Source organism: Tupaia chinensis, unplaced genomic scaffold (genome assembly GCF_000334495.1).
Source record: "Tupaia chinensis unplaced genomic scaffold, TupChi_1.0 Scaffold145407_1, whole genome shotgun sequence".
Lineage (NCBI taxonomy): Eukaryota > Metazoa > Chordata > Mammalia > Scandentia > Tupaiidae > Tupaia > Tupaia belangeri.
The window spans coordinates 1,658,557-1,674,215 of record NW_006205268.1 but is presented as its reverse complement, the minus strand read 5'-3'; the positions used below and the strand labels follow the sequence as shown (position 1 = coordinate 1,674,215).

Below are 15,659 nucleotides of genomic sequence, written 5' to 3'. Positions count from 1 at the left end.
AAAATTAATAATTAAGAGTAATAATAATGAAATATCCATACTAAAAAATTTTAAGCGGTTATATTATGCAATTTCCAATTATCATCAGTTTTTTCTTTGTCCTTATATTCTAAGATAAATATATTCTTTTATTTAAAAATGCATAAAATATTCCCTTTAAATACTTTAATTTTTATTTCAGGGTTCATCTTAATTATTTTAGCAGCAAATTTTTCACTTACATATCATTAAGCTTTGATGTTGCTTAGATCTTGTCTCTTTTTTCACTAAATTCCCTCAGCACCAAGGACAGTGCCTGATATTCCGGAAAAAAGGATTCAGAAAGTGTGTTGACAGACAAAATGAAAGATTGGCTGAATGAGTGAATGAATGAATGATTCTATAAATAATTAAATTTATTATCATAAGTGATGCAATATATATGCATATTTACATATGACACTTATTTTCCTCTCTTGTGTTCAAGTGTAGAACTAATTAATTTTATATTTATTCATAATAGAATTACTAAAACTCCCTGAACTCTTTGCAAGTAAAATAATAAAGCTTACACTAAATTACAATCTATCACCAATATTTTTAGAGAGAAATATTAGAGAGCATTTTTCTTAAACCCATGTGGTTGTAAGAGTATTGTTTTATAAATAAAATAGCATTAGTAAATAAATAACAAAGATAATATCAACAATCAACACAATGTATAGCATCCAAACGCTAAACCAAATACACATCCCCTTTTATCTGTGCTTCCTGCTATCTGCTTACCAATTGCTGTTTGTTGCTAACTCAGAGTTAACTGTAATCAGATTTCTTCTGAGCCTTTGCGGGAAATTGTAACAAAAAGACACCCTTCACTTTTCTTTAGTCATGAATTTATACTGACACCTTTGGGATTCAATCTGTCCTCTCCTCAACTCAGGCTACTGATGCTTCATTTCAAAGTCTCTTACCTAAGATTTTTCATCTCTGCATCTCAATGTTCTGGTCCTATTTGTCTTTTGTCTTGACTTACAATGCTTGTACTTTCTAAATAAATAGCTGGCTTACCCTGTTCTTAATTTTAGTTATCTTCACACAATATTGTTTGTTTGTTTGTTTTCTAAAGTGCATATGCATTTGCTAGAGAGAGACAAAAAGAGGGGGAGAGAAATAAATCCCAGGAGGGATGATCATGCCACAATATCTTCTGCTTCATCCTCCACTCGGGATTTTGGGCAGCCATGCACACATGCCTGAAGTACTTTCCAAGTTGCCAGGTCCAGGACTCAAACAATGCATTCGGCTTGTGGGATCCAGCCTGACCCTCTATTCCACCTGGTTGGCCCTACACAATTAATTTTTAATATAAAAGTTGTGTATATAAATTTCTTAATTTATTTCCCATGTGAAATGTCCAATATGAAAATTATATCTGATCTATCATCTCTCGATATATCTGTAAGTATGTATAAAGAGAAACAGAGTGAGAGACCGAGGGAAGAAGGTAAGAGGAAGAGAGAGAGTTGTGGAATTTTTTTTTTCCTATTTATCTACTGAAATATATGAAAAGCTATCCTATGGGTCCAGTCAGATTAAAACATTACGATGAAATTCAAAAAGAGAGGAAATAGGTATCACCAAGAGTAGCTTTTTTCCCCCACAATGTAGTAAAATGGTCAAGACCCCACTACCACATTCACTGCCCTGCCCTTCCCCGTCCCTTCTGATAGATGGCCTGCCTGCTGTGTCTAGCCTCCTTTTAGAATAACACTGCCTAACTAGAAGGCAGCCTGTTTAAATTTAGAGAGAGGAAAGCGTTATAGACAGAGTTTGAAAGACAATCTCCGGAGATGACTACAATGTGCTTCCCCTCCCCAACACTTTCATTTACAATCCTGTTCCAGAGAACTAAATGTAGTGTTTGTGCAATTTCCTTAGTGTTGGTACTGGAGGAATCAGGCAGGCAATAAAATTCAGCCTGGGAAGAGAATCTTGTGACTTATTGAAAAAGCCTGGGAATTAAATCTGTTTGTCAAAGAGCTATACTTCTTATGGCCACCCATTGTTTATTAGCTTTCTAATAATTAAAACCAAACAAATATGGATTACACGGTCTTGAAGGACCTTTTCAAAGGACTTGGCTAGATATTTTCTATAATAGAAGGTAACCAGCAGAAGGGAATGCTGTATTTTACTATTTCAAGTCTTAGATCAAAGTTTATGTGTCATTCTCTATGTTTCAGCATGTGTGTATAAATAAACAACTGAGATAACAGCTAAAGACTAAAAAATGGGGTGAATCCTTCATCTATGGAAGTTTTAATTTTAATTTTACATTAGTTTGTAATTTGCAATAGAGCAAATTGCTGGAGAGAGACAGACAGACAGAGAAGTGAGAAAGCATCTAGGGCATGATCATGCTGCCACTTCTTATCTTTCGTTCTCCTCAGAGGAATTTTGGCAAACACTCACAGGGGGTCCAGTGCCTTGTTCAAGCCACTGGGTCTGGAACTTGAACCACATAGTGGTTTATGTGGGATCAAGCCACCTCAGCCACCATGTCACTGCTGGCCCAGGAACCCACAAATTTTATGGACCAGCCTAAATTCTCCACAATAGTGTTGTCATAAACTTTAATGAACAGTATCTAATTCTGAAACAAATCCTATTTCTTGGGAAGAAATGGTTGCTAGCTAATTAAAATTTGAATCTCAGTGTGATTTGAGTTTTATTACATGATGAACTTTCCTGTATATGTAATCAAGACCAGTAGAATAAGAGCGAGCGTACAAAACATTCAGCCAGATACTATTTCTGCCTGTAAGGAATGGATGTGTATGGCTGATAGAATTATAAATGTACAGTAATGCATCAAAGGATGCTTGTCTGCCAGGGAATATATTCTGTCCCTGCAGTTACCCTCATATTGTCTGTAAACCATTCCAATCTTGATGAGTTTAGCTTACTTTATAAAAATGGGTTCAATACTCCAAGAGCAACATTTTGAAATGAAAATAATACGACACGACATATTAAAATCTTAAAATATTACATGTGATAGTCTCAGATAGTTTTGTTTTTGTTTTGTTTTGTTTTGTTTTGTTTTTTTATGGTTTGTTTTTGGAGAGGTTTTTGCTATAGGGCAACAGAGAGAACCCGAGAGGCAGAAAGCGAGAAATCACTCCCCATGGGAGATGGCCATCCATAATCCCTTCTTCTCCATTCTCCTCTCAGGATCGTGGGTACACATCTCCAGGCACCCGGCGTGAGTTTAAGCCACCGGGTCTGGGACTTGAACCGTGGTCGACTACATGGAAGTCCAGTGATGTAGCCATTATGCCATCTGTTGGCCCATCAGTTAATATTTTATATGAATAACTTCTTGAATTGAGGGATAAAGTTCAGGACTGAGATATGGGACAATAGCCTTAGCTCTTGTACTGAAGTATGTCTCATTCAAGGTAGCAGATTGAGTTGAGGATATCATGGTGAACACCTCTGTTTGCCATTCCAGATTCAATGTGTACTTTTCCTAGACTTTGCTATCTGGAGTTTGATTACTTAGGCCGACTAACAGGAGACTGAAGGTCTCAGGGAAATGAGCTTGGGTTTTCCTCCTCATGGGTCCTCCACACCCCACACGGTTCCTGCCAAGTCCCCTCACTATACAGTCCACGTGTCTCCAGATCTCTTGGTCCCTTCAGCTTTAACATGGGAACTGCATCTCTCTTTTTGCAGCACTTTCCCATTACTATGGTTTCCTCAGAGATCTTTTGTTTGTTTTTGTTTTCTTTGAGAGTTTTTTTTGTTTGCTTGTTTTTTGTGTTTGTTTGTTTTGCTATAAAGCACATTTGCCAGAAAGATAAAGACAGAGAAATAGAAAGTGAGAAATCACCCCCAAGGAGGGACAGCCATGCCGCATAAACAGAGTAGGAACTGAGATACTCCTGTAAGAAATGCCTTCACTCCCATCATCCACCTGCACACTCATAGCTTCAGAGGGCACCACTGCAGATTGTCACCTGGGAGTGCTTTGTCTCCGGCCACTACAGCCTCTTCAGATTAACCAACCCTCCAGGCTGCTGAAAACCTCCTGTCCTCTCTCCCTGTCCACCTGTGAATGCATGTCCAGATAACGGCCTGGCACACCTTTTTACTTTCCACTTTTTTTTTTTTTCTGTGAAGCCACTTATGACTCATGACATAGCTCCAGGAAGAAATGACTACTCTCTGTATAGGATTCAGTCATAGCATTTAGAGTATTTCATTTTACTTTGCTTTTTTTGCCTAACTTCTTTCATAAGATTGAAAACTACTACTGGACAAGAAGGATTACTTTTGTTTTCCTTTTTATTCTTGGCATCTTGTCAATATCTGGCCTGTTTATAACTATATTCTTATTTCCCTTTTCTTAACAGAATTGTACATTATTTTTTACTTATATGTCCTATACTATAATCAAGGTTGGGTGGCTGTTTTATTTCATGGTGGTGAGAGACAGAGAGCAAAAGGCAAAGATCAGCAGAGTCAACAGGGTCTCACACCATGATAACTCTCATGGCAGCCTTTCCAGACAGCCAGGATCATGGGTGCACACACTCCGCATGTCCAGGTTGACCAGGGAACCAAACCCACAATCTTACACATGGATGCAGCCTTGCCCAAACAGCATGTTTTACTGCTATGTCACTGGGCTAACCCAGTTTTCCTTTTTTTTTTTTTTTTAAACAGATTTATTATCTTGAGATGTCATTTGCTTTGCCTAGGAAACATAATCATAAAAGAATATTTTTTCTATTCTTATGTTTAATATAGGACATACATTTTCTCTCTATCTGCTCCTCATGCCCTGAAGAATCCATTTACATGGATTTTTTCCCCCATAGCAATTTATGTTACAAAAGAGGGGACTTATTTCCTTGTAAAAAGTTGTTGCCCATCCCCAATTCATTCTTCTCTAACTTTGGAGCTGAATATCAGGGAAACAAGTTCAGGCTTTATTTTAATCATTTAGAACAGTGTGAAGGAAGAAGAAAATATTTTTTTTTTAGATTGTCCATAAACGACTGTAATTCCCTTGCTTCTCTGCACATCTTACCAATTTAGACCACCACTATTTTCCCTTAGAGCTCTGGGGATGAACAAAAGATAAACGGTTTTGTCCTCTTTCTACTAAGAGTTACATTTCGAAGGAACCATGGGCTACCTGTCTGTCCACAATGGGATAGCCATAGTGGTGACGTAGCAGTGCTTCTTAGCTCTCAAGTCCTCAGTCAATGTCCTTGGCCCTCAAAGTCATCATACAAATCCACCCCACACTGAACTCTTGTTCTTTCTTAAGATCTCCTCATCATCCACTGAAGATTTACAAATTGTCTTCTCTCTACTAGAAATGTTCGGGAACCAGCAGTTAGCGTAATGGCTATGTTGCTGGACTCCCACGTAGTCGACCGCGGTTCGCATCCCGGACCCGGTGCATTAAAACCCATGCCGGGCGCGTGTGTGTACGTGCCCAAGATCCTGAGAGGAGAATGGAGGAGAAGGGATTGTGGCGTGGCCGTCCCCCCCGGGGGGGTGATTTCCCGCTTTCTGTCTCTCTGTCTTTCTCTGTCTGTCTGGCGAGCGCATGCGCCCTATAGTGAAAAACCTCTCAAAAAAAAAAAAAAAATGTTCTTCCCATGAGACCAGCAGATGATGTAATGGTTATGGTGCTGGACTCCCAGTTAGTCAACTGTGGTTCGAGTCCTGGACCTGGTTGCTTCAAAATCGCACCTAATGAATGTGTGTACATGCCCAAAATCCTGAGAGGAGAATGAAGGAGAAGGGATTGCAGTGTGACCATCTCACTGGGGGGGTGATTTCTTGCTTTCTGTCTATCTGGTGAGGACTCTATAGCCAAAATCTCTCATAAAAAATAAGAAAAAAAGAAAAGAAAAAGAAATGTCCTTCCCAAGGTTCACTAGTGTACAGCTCCCCCTCTTTCCTCAGTCATCTTCATGGGATCTTGTCAGCCATTCTAAGTGAAAGTCCACACTATATTAGCTCTTACTGCTTTTGAAACAAATTGCCACGAACAGCATACTTGTGCAGCACAAATCTGCTCTCTGACCATTTGAGAGGTCAGCAGTCCAACATGGGGCTTGCTTGGCCAAAACCAAGGCATCAGCATGGTGGCATCCCTTTCTAGTGCTGTCTATCTCCTAAGAAGAGCTCCCTGGCTCCTGGCCCCTTTCATTGTCTTCTAAGGTAGCAGGATAGCGTGTTCAGATCTCTCTCCTATCTGACGGCTTCACTTCCTTCTTTCACATTTGAAGGCACTCATGATTGCAATGGGTCCACCGAATCATGCAAAATCATCCCACAGATCTCAACAATGGATGACTGACAACTTTATTTATTTATTTCACATTCATTCACTGAGCATCATCACAGCATACAAACTGCGATCTCCCATCCAGAATTCACTGTAGAGTGGCTTAATCATATATGTTATCACTGACAAGTGATTTTTCATTTCTTGTTTCATATATATATATATATTTTTACCCCCCCATTTCTCACTCTCTGCCATTTCCCGCCCTCCTCCCACAGTTTCTGGTGTCTACAGTTGCTTTCCATTCCTTTCCCCCCCACACATACATTTTATTGATTCACAAAATATCTTAATTAATCTAACTATTTTCAATATCAAGTTCAGCTGATATATACATAGCTGTGAACACAATTCTGACTTAAGGCATGAAACTTTGAGTAGGATGAATATACTATAAAGTAACAACTAACTGATGCTATATAGCTTACTGTGGTTATTAATAGGTATTTTTAAATATATTTTTTAATATCAAGAAAAGCAGTTTCAGCTTTAATAAATCAAAAAAAATTCCTAAGAGAGCTTTGTGTAAAATTTAACTGACAACCTTAACTCCATCTGCAACTTTATTTCCCTTTGCCATGAGAAGTAACATATTCAACATGTCCTGGAGGTTAGGACATAGGTGTGTATAGGGAATCCCTATGGTATTCTATCTGCCATGTATGTCTCTCCTCAATATTTCATTTCTCCTTTTTCTGCTTTATTCTTCCCTTACTTGGCCATTAATAAAATATGTTTTTTTCTTGTTAATTCCATTAGTTTCGTGTTTCTCAAAAAAAAAAAAAGTATGCTACTGAAGGAAACGGATTTTGTTTTTATTTTTTCTTCCCTATACAATGTCTAGGTAGAAGAATGCTGAACATAGAGTAGACAATCAATAAATATCAGTAAAATAAATTAATTAACGTAATAGATAATGTCGTATGTAAAAACAAGCATGTGTTTTTCAAGAGAGATTCTGATTTAATGCATTTCTAGGAGTCTTGGACTTTACTGACCAAAATACTTATGATATAATTTTGAATAAGATGAAATTGTTAGTATAGATCTAGGTGTGTGTAGTTAGTATAGACCTTGCTGATATAGTATAAAATAATTTTTTAGTAAAGATTATTTTGGACCTAAAAGTGATCTCTTTTAGTATTGATCTATTTATTATTAATCTTATTTTTAAAAGATTTTTCTTTTCCAAAGGAGCATACACTTGCCAAAGAAAGCGACAGAGAGAGGAATAGTAAGGAATCATCTTCCAGGGAGGATAGCCACTCCACAATTCTTTCTCCTCCATTATCTTCTTGGGATTTGGGGCATGCATCCACATGTCCTGCATGTTCTTCAAGACACCAGAACCATGTCTTGAATCACACAGTCATGTGGGATCCAGCTCTTTAACCACCATGCTACCTGCTGGCCCAACTTATTTTTTTTTAATTGCAAGAGGGCACAGTTTAATTTCCAGAGGTAGAAAGAAAGGGAGAAAGCACCCCCAATGAGGCATAGTCATAACATAGTTCCTTCCCCTCCATTTCTCCATTTTGTTGGGATTTGGGGTACACATGCAAATATGTCTAGCATTTTTTTCAAGCTGCATGGGCTGGGATTCAAATTGTAATCAGACATGAGATGAGAAATTCAGCTCCCTTAATCATTATGCTATGGAGCAAATCCAGATGATCCTTTTAAATAAGGAGTTGGAGAGAAGACTTAAAAAGATATTTTAATATGCAAGTCTATTAGAGATAATTAATAGGTGGAAGGATGGGAAAAACAATGATAATGAAAGACTGAAAACTATAGCAGTGACAATGTCACTTCCTGTTTTCAACTGCACAGCTAAGTTATTTTTAAAAACAGGATGGGACCAGCAGATGGTGTGATAGCTACATCGCTGGACTCCCACATAATGGACCGCAGTTCCGGACCCAGTGGCTTAAACTCACACCAGGCATGTGTGCGTGCATGCTCAAGATCCCGAGAGAAGAATGGAGGAGAAGGGATTGTGGCATGGCCATTTCTCCCGGGAGGATGATTTTTCACTTTCTGTCTGTCTCTCTCTGTCCTTCTGGCAAGTGCATGTGCCCTATAGCAAAAATCTCTCAATAAATAAATAAATAAATACATACATAGAAAAAATGAAAACAGGAAATTCCTGATTTTGCAACAGTTTATTTGAAAAGCTATTGAGTTTTATTTCACCATAGTCTTAAATTAATTTACAATGTAAATTGATTTTTTTAAAAGCTAGTGAATTCTTAAATATTATTTATAAAAAATGTTTCCATCTATGCACAGATGAAGTATATGCTATTTTACAATCATTGCTAATAATGTATTTGGAGAGCAAGAAGAGATAGCAGGTTATCTTCAGCTAGGAAGAGAGTGTAGGAACCATCTGTTACAACTTCCCACTGATAACAGGCATTAACTGTTCTTTAAGACTTAGGAGTCACTTCACACTAGAGTTTTTTCTTCAGGAAGGTTTTTTTTTATCTTTTTTTAAAAAATAATTATTTATTTTATTTTTTATTTATTCATTCGTTGATTTTTAAATTTGACCAGAGAGAGACAGAGGGTGAGTGAGAGACAGAGGAAGTGAGAAAGGAAGCCACCAGGTTCAGGACTTGAACCCCTGTCGGCCATGTGGGAGTGTCCAGTGCCTTAACCACCACACCACCCGCTGGTCCCTCTTCAGGAAGTTTTCATCCCTCTCATCAGCCTGTATCTGATGTCCCATAGTAGCACAACACATCACAGTATTTTATCCTGCAAAATGTAACCTTCCGAAGACCGATAGTTCCCCCAATAGAAGGAGATCTATTGGAAAATCGACTTGATTCATCTCAAGGTCCCTGTAACAAAACCCCTGTCAGGCCATATTTAAAAACAAATGTATATCAAGTGAATTAATGATCAAAGCTAGCACCAGTCACTTATCAGGCATTGTCTGCTTTAGTGTGTTAAATAATGTGAAGGTCACAATCTCATGAGGCACTGCTCTTGTTCATGGACAAGTGTTATCATCATGAACGTGTATACATAAATATATGGAACATAATTCTTCTTCCTGTAACTCATACTGACCCCTGATATCCCTTTTCCTCTGTAACAGCACAAAATACAGCTAGTGCTTCTTCGACATGACAGCTCTACAACTTGCTAAAGGCATGCATCACATCCCCCAGAGCAGTTTTCTTTCAAGGCCAAACATTCTTGGTTGTTTCTGCTGATGTTGCGTATCATGATTTCTAACAAGAGACAAGTGGAACTCCCACAGACTCTTCATGAAGTGTGGCAATGCCAAATACATGACAACTATTGTGTGCCGTGCACGTCTCATCTGTAACTTTACATAGGCAAATACTGGCAAATAGGTAATAGCATGGGCTGTTTTCTTTTCTTTTCTTTTTTTTCTGTAGGATATGTCTGATCAAGAGAGAGAGAGAGACAGAGACAGAAAGAGAGAAGGAAAGTGAGAAATCACCCTCAATGGGGAAATCACACCCCAATCTCTTCTCCAATTCTTCCACCTGTCAGGATTTGGGGCACACACACACATTCCCAGAGTATTTTTCAGGCCTCCAGGTCTGAGACTTGAACCACACAGGTGGCCACGTGAGAGCGAGCATTTTAACCACCATGGCACTGACTGGCTCTGGACTGTTCTATCTTAATCATTATGCATTTCTATGACACATTCGCCTTTGCTATGTCCATCATCAACCCTAGCCTTAATGTTTTCTGGCAATGCATTTATTCTGGCAAGATATTAATGGCTACCTTGTATTGCCAAATACTCTTTTATCACTGGCACCAACTGAGTTGACTTTATTCTGAATTTTGGTATTCATGTGACCCAGAAATTTTTTCCAGACATATACTTAAAGGAAATTAAATGATCACCTTGTAAAAATAGATTGAAATCTATGATCTGGTTCTCTCTCTCTCTCTCTCTCTATATATATATATATATATATGTATACACACACACACACTTATACATATATGTATATATTATATATGTGATAAATATAATGTATATGATATCACATATATGAATATGTTATCTAGTCTTAAAAAGGGAGAATATCCTGCCATTTGTCAAAACATATGGACTTGGAGAAGTAAAATAAACAAAACGGAGAGGGAAGGAGATTGTATGCTGTCACTTAAATGTGGAAAAACCACAAAAGAAGGTATCATATATATATAGAAAGAGACAGAAGAAAACAGTGGTCAGTAGGGTTGTGTGGGGCAGGAGCAGAAGAAATGAAAAGATGTAGATAAAATCATAAAGGAGCAAATTTATAGAATGAAGTAATGTACAACATGCAGACTGCAGTTAATTGTAGTGTGCTGTGGAAAGGACTTCTGTTGCATGAGTACTAGAATGCTGCCATTCTTGCCACTGGGGGGTAAGGGAATATGGGTAACTGAATGAGATGATAGATGCATTAATTAGTTCCTCTATTGCAACTATTTTACTATGTATTTGTGTACATTATAATATCCTGTGGTATGCTTTATATTCACAAGGAAAAATATTTTAGAGAAAGAATTTCCAAGCCAAAAAACATTATGTCCTTAGCATTACATAGTTTTAGTTCAAAATGTGAAGTGTCGCCCATGTTTTAACTTTAATATTGGAATTTACAACTTCAACATATTTTCAAAAGGAAGAATATGTGTCAGTACATAGGAGACATTTTCCTTTAGGGCATAGCCTTGTAGATTATTATCTCTCAGGGAAAGGTGTTAGACTCAAGAGTAAAATCTTTAGAAAATGTCAGTCACTGGGGACCAGCAGATGGTGTAATGGTTGTGTCACTGAACTCACACGTGGCTGACCACGGTTTGAAACTCATGTTGCGCATGTGTGTGTGTGTGTGTGTGTGTGTGTGTGTGCATACCCAAAATCCCGAGAGAAGAATGGAGGAGAAGGGATTGCACTTTGTCATCTCCCTGGGAGGTGATTTCTCGCTTTGGCTCTTTCTCTGGTTAGTGCAAGTGCCCTACAGCAAAAATCTCTCTAAACAAACAAACAAAAATAAAATGTTAGTCATCTAGGTAACATTTCTGGGGTTCCCTGCACAGGAGTCCACAGTATGAAATATCAGAAAGGTAAGTAAAAAAGAAGAAAAGTAGCAACTTCACTCTCAGTTGTTTTCAGATAAATTCTATAAATATATGTCATAATACATAAAGTAAGACTTTAGAAAGGGCACATTATTGGAAATGAACATAAATGAAAAGATATTGATAAAAATCAGTGGTGGTGATGTTTATACAATGTAAAATGTACTTATGGGTGCTGAATTATATGATCCAAGTGGTCATTTTTATATTGTGCTTATTTCTTTTTCACTATATAAAAAGTTAAATAGAATAGATTATGAAAAATAGTGAGATGATATAAAATCATAATACTTTTTCAAGCAGGGCTCAGATCATTTAGAAAAATATATCATTATCACAGGATATATAACAATGTCTAGTTACCTAGTTCAAACTAGTTATTTGGAATCATGTAGGAAAACATTGAAATGCATTAAAATAATTTTAAACATAAATTAAAATGTAGGAATCTATTATTGTTTTTTTAGTTTGCTATAGGGCATGTATGCTTTCTGGAGAGAGAGAGAGAATGAGAAAGAGAGAGAGAGAGAAAAATCATCCTGAAGAGGGATGGCCATGCTGCAATCCCTTCTCCATCCTCCTCTTCTCTGGTTAGTGCAAGTGCCCTACAGCAAAAATCTCTCTAAACAAACAAACAAAAATAAAATGTTAGTCATCTAGGTAACATTTCTGGGGTTCCCTGCACAGGAGTCCACAGTATGAAATATCAGAAAGGTAAGTAAAAAAGAAGAAAAGTAGCAACTTCACTCTCAGTTGTTTTCAGATAAATTCTATAAATATATGTCATAATACATAAAGTAAGACTTTAGAAAGGGCACATTATTGGAAATGAACATAAATGAAAAGATATTGATAAAAATCAGTGGTGGTGATGTTTATACAATGTAAAATGTACTTATGGGTGCTGAATTATATGATCCAAGTGGTCATTTTTATATTGTGCTTATTTCTTTTTCACTATATAAAAAGTTAAATAGAATAGATTATGAAAAATAGTGAGATGATATAAAATCATAATACTTTTTCAAGCAGGGCTCAGATCATTTAGAAAAATATATCATTATCACAGGATATATAACAATGTCTAGTTACCTAGTTCAAACTAGTTATTTGGAATCATGTAGGAAAACATTGAAATGCATTAAAATAATTTTAAACATAAATTAAAATGTAGGAATCTATTATTGTTTTTTTAGTTTGCTATAGGGCATGTATGCTTTCTGGAGAGAGAGAGAGAATGAGAAAGAGAGAGAGAGAGAAAAATCATCCTGAAGAGGGATGGCCATGCTGCAATCCCTTCTCCATCCTCCTCTCAGGATTTTGGGCATACATGCACACATACTGCCTGTAATTTTCAAGCCACCATCTGGGCTCAAACTGACAAGTCACCCATGTGGGATCCAGTCTCCTAAATCTCCATACAACCTACTGGCGCAGGAGTCAATTATTTATAGTAATATTTGTTTCTTAAATAAACTAATACTATTATTTAAGATAGGGAGATGTTTAGCTTTCTGATTTCATGTAGTGGATTATATATTATAGCATTTTCTCTTGTTTAATGTTAAAAAACCATGTTTAACATTTTATAAACATTTCTAATATTAAATGTTAAAAATAATTTATATAATAAAATGATACAATATTAGTATAATAATGTGTCTCAGTGTTTTAAAAACATTAAATATAATAAGCATGGTTGTTTAATGTTTTGTAGACTTCTCTGCATTTGGGGGAATTTTAAATATCATGTAATAATCACTTGTGGCATATGCATAAGTGTTTCTGCATTTGAGTTCAAAGTAAATTATTTTGTAGTTAAGCCAAAAAATTATTAGATGAGCCACTTTTTAAGAGAAGTATTATTTTTCTGATCATTTACAAGATATAACAGCTTATATTGTTTAGAAATAAACCTGTCACATGCACTTAAAGAGAGATGCTAGAAATGTTTGTCAAACAGCAATAGCAACCAGAAAGATTCTTCATTTTCTCATTTCGAGTGAATAATAAGTGGATATATTTATCTCTTTATAAATATTTAAGCTTCAGAAGTTTTGATGAGATTCTTCTTCTAAGAATTGTTTTGAACTGTTTCCTACACTCAAATGTGGAAAATTCTAGATAATATTAGTTTTTCATGCATTTTATTTAATAACAGTAAAAGGAATCATAAAGGGAAGCTATATAGCTGGAACAAATGGAGTCTATTTCTGAGAAATTGCAATTATCCTTGATTTTTGATTTACTCTTATCTACCACAAGGTGATAAATTTGACAAAAAGTCTTCTTAATGGTTTCTGTGCATGAAGAACTAGTTTTCATTCTACTAATGAAGTGCCCATCATCCACTCTTCCTGCCTAGTGGTCTGAGGCATTGTTAGTACCAAGACTTCTGTCTCCAGTGAAAAATCAATGCCTTAAAAATCTATTATATAGTTTATGCCAGAACTGTTTCACCTTTAGTTCTAAATAATAAGCATTATGTGAAGATATAAATAACAAATTATAAGAGCCATATTTTGTATACATATACTCTAAGGAAAAATAATGCTTTTTAAAAACATTAGAATTCACCTCAAGTTGATATTGACCAAGTCAAGTCAGGGGGACAATTTGTGATTTGTGTTGCCTGTCTGGTATTAATTTGACTCTCACAAGTATATTTTCACCCCATGCTTTTTGCCTAAATACATCTTTGTATCATTTTATCTTGCCTTTTTTTTTTGTTAGATATTGACTTTACCTTCTATTGTTTTACCAGCATTAAATCTCTAGCCTTTTCTCTGTCAGTCTTATTATGAGTATGTCAACTTACCTACTTTGTAGAGTTCACCATTGCAATTCAGTAAGTGAACTCTAATACTGGCCAGTCTCAATACACCTTCACCAATTTCTAAACACCTTTTTAAATGTTTTTTCCAGCCTTTCTGTCTCTGAAGAGTGCTCTTAAGTGGTTGAAGGAATTATAAAGACATGCGTTGTTCATATTTCCATTTCTAACTAGATGACCCATTTTGGTGAATTAGAAAAAGATATGTAAAAATACATGTAAAAATAACATATAGTAACTCTACTCTGATAATAGAAATAGTTTAGATAATTTCCATTCCTTATGTTTCTATGTTTTCTACCTATTGTTAAAATTGTCTTAACTCCTCTGGAACTTCATGCCATTCAAAACTATATGGAAAAATTTCTGTAACTTCTTTTTAATTTTTCCCTTTTTCTAAAAATATATGTGATATTTCCCATAGTTAGACAATAACCACCACAAACTTCCTTATTAATTTTATTGGCAAATCACTTCTTATCCTTTCTGCCATGTATGTTGAACAATCACTTGCATCGTAGTGTAATTTCTTTGTCATATACTCACTCTTAACATCTGGCATGCTGGCTTTTAACTCCAATACTCTTCCTAAACAGAAGAATCTTCTTTGTCCTAAACTCCTGAATTCCTGCTACCATTGACACTCCCTTAAAGGACTGATGTTGTCCTACTACATTTTATTCTTTTTTAGATTTACCTAAGGGAGCAACTCCCTGACTAGCTTTTTTAACACTGCCATGATTTCTATTCCTTCTATTGGCCTGATGAGGAGGGTAAGAAATGATGAGAAAATGGCAGTTTCAGTTAGCAGAAAAGTTTGTGGATTCTGCATTTCCACTTGAGTGAGAAACAGTAGACTAAGTTTTGAGGCAACGTTAAACGTGCTTAATTATTATTTAATCTGTGTCTAACTGGCGTGTTACAGTAGATTTTAGCACTTGCCTTTTATGAAGTAAACATTTTGAAATGTTTACTCCATTTAAGTGTGGTGTCTCAAATGTATACTTTTCAAATGATGACGGTCTTTAGAGATTAAAATTTGCAGGTTTAAAACGTTATATCCAGTTTGTTTGAAAATGTTTCTATTAGTTTTAATATGCTAAATAGTGTTAAATTTTATTTGAAATATAAAGGACTGTAATAATGTTGATGGAAATAACTGTAATTGTAGAGTTTCTGTGTGAACCGTGACGTGATGACTGGACTAAGCAGCTCACTCTCCTTAGCAAAGTAGTCAACATTCAAAATCAGATTGTCTGCAAACAGGGACACCATTTTATTTAAAAGGGAATGTAAAAATCTTCCATGTATGTATTCTCTTGCCATATATATGCTGCCCAT

General features: G+C 36.1%; 1 protein-coding gene across 1 annotated transcript in view; it reads right to left on the bottom strand.

Moving 5' to 3' along the window:
- LOC102487013 (cadherin-12) overlaps nucleotides 1–15,659 on the bottom strand; it is a gene marked incomplete at its 3' end in the record, with an annotated part of 226,616 nt that overhangs the window by 945 nt on the left and 210,012 nt on the right. The gene's annotated exons all lie outside the window — the stretch shown is intronic.